At 52.8% G+C, this 3477-nt stretch overlaps 1 non-coding gene across 1 annotated transcript; it reads right to left on the bottom strand.

Annotated features, from left to right (window-relative positions):
* Positions 1 to 452: 452 nt before the first annotated feature.
* TRNAR-UCG lies at positions 453 to 533 on the bottom strand. Its single transcript has one exon. It is a non-coding gene; the product is annotated as a tRNA-Arg (tRNA).
* Positions 534 to 3477: the final 2944 nt, after the last annotated feature.

The raw sequence follows: 3477 nt of genomic DNA, 5'->3' as shown, positions 1-3477 counted from the left end.
TCCTTGCCGTGTTCCTGACCTTAGGGGGAAAGCTCTCAGTTTTTCCCAGTTGAGGATGATGCTAGTGGTGGGTCTTTCCTATATGGCCTTTATGATCTCGAGGTATGATCTTTCTATCCCTACTTTCTTGAGGTTTTTTTTAATCAAGAAAGGATGCTGTATTTTGTCAAATGTTTTTTCAGCATCTATTGAGAGGATCATGGGGTTCTTGTCCTTTCTTTCGTTAATGTGATGTATCACATTGATTGGTTTGTGGATATTGAACCAGCCCTGCATCCCAGGAATAAATTCCACCTGATCATGGTGAATAATTCTTTAAAAAATTTTTTTTTCAATGTTTATTTATATTTGAGAGAGAGAGAGAGAGAGACAGAGGGCGACCGAGGGAGGGGCAGAGAGAGAGGGAGACACAGAATCCAAAGCAGGCTCCAGGCTCCGAGCTGGCAGCACAGAGCCCAACGCGGGGCTTGAACCCACTGCAAGATCATGACCTGAGCCGAAGTCAGACGCTCAACCGACTGAGCCACCCAGGCGCCCCTTTGGTGAATAATTCTTTTAATGTATGGTTGGATCGGTTTGCTAGTATCTTGTTGAGGATTCTTGCCTCCATGTTCATCAGGGAAATTAGTCTGGAGTTCTTCTTTTCAGTGGGGCCTTTGTCTGGTTTTGGAATCAAAGTAATGCCAGCGGGAGACTCCAGATTTCTAAATTGTCTGTAAAGTAAGGAGGAGACTTGGTTGCATGGGCCTTCATTGCTGTAGGCACAGCTGTCTGTTCCCCCGGAGCTGCCCTCCCCTGCCCCCACCACTCCCACCCTGCCCTCCGTGGCTGCAACTTCCCACTGACCCTCAGGGAGGAGAGGAGGACTTCTCAGTGTGTCTTTACTGATGAGGAAACCAAGGCTTGGAAAGGTCCATGGTCATCTGGAGGCAGTGGTGACACTCCGGTGGGTATGGCTCTGGGGCCACTCCTTAAATGGCACCCTTGCTGAGGTTGACCCTGCGGGGGGCCTGGGGTGTGGACAGAAGGAGGTGACACACGGGCTCAGAGTGGGGGATGTTTCCTCTTGCCTGAGGTCCCAGAGGTCCTCTCCGAAAAGAGACCCCCATCCTCGCTGATTGCCCAGCCGTCTGGGAGAGAAAACAGCTGCTGTTGAGCCTCAAAACAAAGAAAACAAAAGGTTGCCTTTTCTTTCCTTCCAAGGCACAGCTGACTCTGCCTCCTTCATCTATGGCGGCATAAATTGGGAGGTTTGCATTTGTAGCGTGCGTCCCCTCCCTCCTGTCGCCGAGTGTTCTGTGCTCTCTCTGCCACATGATAGACCTCAGGGAGGCCTCGAAATGCCCCTTCCAGGGGCCCTGCCTGCCGCAGGAAGGGGCCGTTCCTTCCAGAAGAGCGTCCTTGTCTTCATCTGCCCAGGCCGCCGTAACAGGCTAGCACAGACGTGGGGGCCTAAAGGAAAGATAATTATTTTCTCTCAGTTCTGCAGATTGAAGTCCAAGATCAAGGCCCCGGCAGCGTCAGGGTCTTGTGAGACCTCCCTTCCTGGCTTGTAGACGGCCACCCTCTCATGGTGTCCGCACATCACCTTTCCTCTGTGTGCACACACGGCCGATGTCTCCTCTTCCATCTGTCCCATCGGGCCTCGTTGAAGCTTGATTATCTCCTTAGAGGTCCTGTCCCCAAATAGAGTCATGCTGGAGGTTAGGGCTTCCTTCCTTCCCTCCTTCCTTCCTTCCCTCCTTCCCCCTTCCTTCCTTCCCTCCTTCCTTCCTTCTTCCCTTCCCTCCTTCCCTCCTTCCCTCCCTCCTTCCTTCTTTCCTTCTCTCCTTCCTTCCTTCCCTCCTTCCCTCCCTCCTTCCCCCTTCCTTCCTTCCCCCTTCCTTCCTTTCCTCCTTCCTTCCCTCTTTCCTTCCTTCTTCCCTTCCCTCCTTCCCTACTTCCCTCCTTCCCTCCCTCCTTCCTTCCTTCTCTCCTTCCTTCCTTCCTTCTCTCCTTCCTTCCTTCTTTCCCCCCTTCCTTCCCTCCTCTCTTCCCTCCTCCTTTCTCCCTCCTCCCTCCCTTCTTTGCCTCTCTACCTCTACCCTTCCTTTCACCACTACAGATAGTCACCCAGTAACTACTATGTGCCAGACACAAGGGCAAAGCAGAACATAGATGGAAGGTACCTAGCCCTTGTTCATGGAGCTCATACTCTGTGGGGGAGACAGAACATAAAGAAGCGAAAGCACAGTGTCCTGTCAGCTCATATTAAATATTTTGAAAGAAAAGTAGTAATAGTCATGGTGGCAGGAGTAAGGAGAGTTAGTTCAGAAAGGCATTGGGAAAACTCTTTCTGTTCAGCCCCCTCAACACACATGCACACACACACACACACACACACACACACACGGGTGATGAGAAAGAGAGACGACAGGAGAATTAACGCAACCGACTGTAACACTCACTCCGGTAGGACCGGCACTTCCGTCCGTCGTTTGCACCACCGTCAATGCCTGGGACGCAGCCCGGAGCTCCGTCCCTGCTTGGTACACACTTGGCCAATGAGTGGATAGGTGGTGTAGGCCTGTCAATCTATGCGTTTCATCCCAGGCCGTCGTGCCTCGTTTGGAGCGGGCATGTGATCTGCCCCTGCCCTTGGACGAGGCTATGTGGACGTGATCATTGGCGGGGATGTAGGCAAAGGAGCTCTCCCTTCGGATGGTGCACCCGATGGCTCTGAGGGCTGGGACAGCGGTAGCCGGCCAGCGACCGTGATAGGACCGGTGCAGATGGTGGGTAAGGAGGGGCGAGGAGAGCAGGGCAGACAGAAGCACAGACAAGAGCCGAAACATCCCTGCGGTTTGAAAGCCGGTAAAAAAACAAAAAACAAAAAAACAAAAAACAAAAAACGAAGTCTCTGCTGATTAACTAGAAAGAAGGAAGGGCTGGGCTCAGCACCGACTGGTATGTTGACCCTGAAAGTTGCAGCATTTGGAAGCTCTGAGTTTCCCCAGCACCGTCACGGACCACGAGAGGCCGTCACGGACCACGAGAGACATGAGTGAGCTGGTTTCCAGTCACAGCCATGCACCGGTTCCCACACCCGCTGTGACGGTGATGCCAACCCACCCCTGCACGGGACTCTACTGTTTGCCAAGCGTTTTAAAATACTTTAAAAGTTCATTCTTCAGGGCGACTCTTATTACTAGCACGTGCACCGGGGAGGTGGGGAAACTGAGGCTCAGGGAATTCGCTCACTAACAGGTGCGTATGAAGCACCCCCTCCCCCACTTGGGGCATGTTCCAGGTCCAGAGGTCACAGCAGGGAACAGAGCGGAAGGAGACAAGGCTGCCTGCATCACTCGGCTGGGAGCACCCAGGCTGGGATGCCCAGGGCAGCTGAAGAAGTTTGGGCTCTCTATTGGCGGCTCTGGAGTTTTTGTAGAGCAGAAGGCGGTTTGGTTTGAACAGAATTTGAGAGAGGCTTTTGTTGCT

This window comes from Leopardus geoffroyi, chromosome A3, assembly GCF_018350155.1.
Source record: "Leopardus geoffroyi isolate Oge1 chromosome A3, O.geoffroyi_Oge1_pat1.0, whole genome shotgun sequence".
Lineage (NCBI taxonomy): Eukaryota > Metazoa > Chordata > Mammalia > Carnivora > Felidae > Leopardus > Leopardus geoffroyi.
Note: the sequence above shows the minus strand (reverse complement) of the source record. Positions and strands in the feature narration are given on the sequence as shown.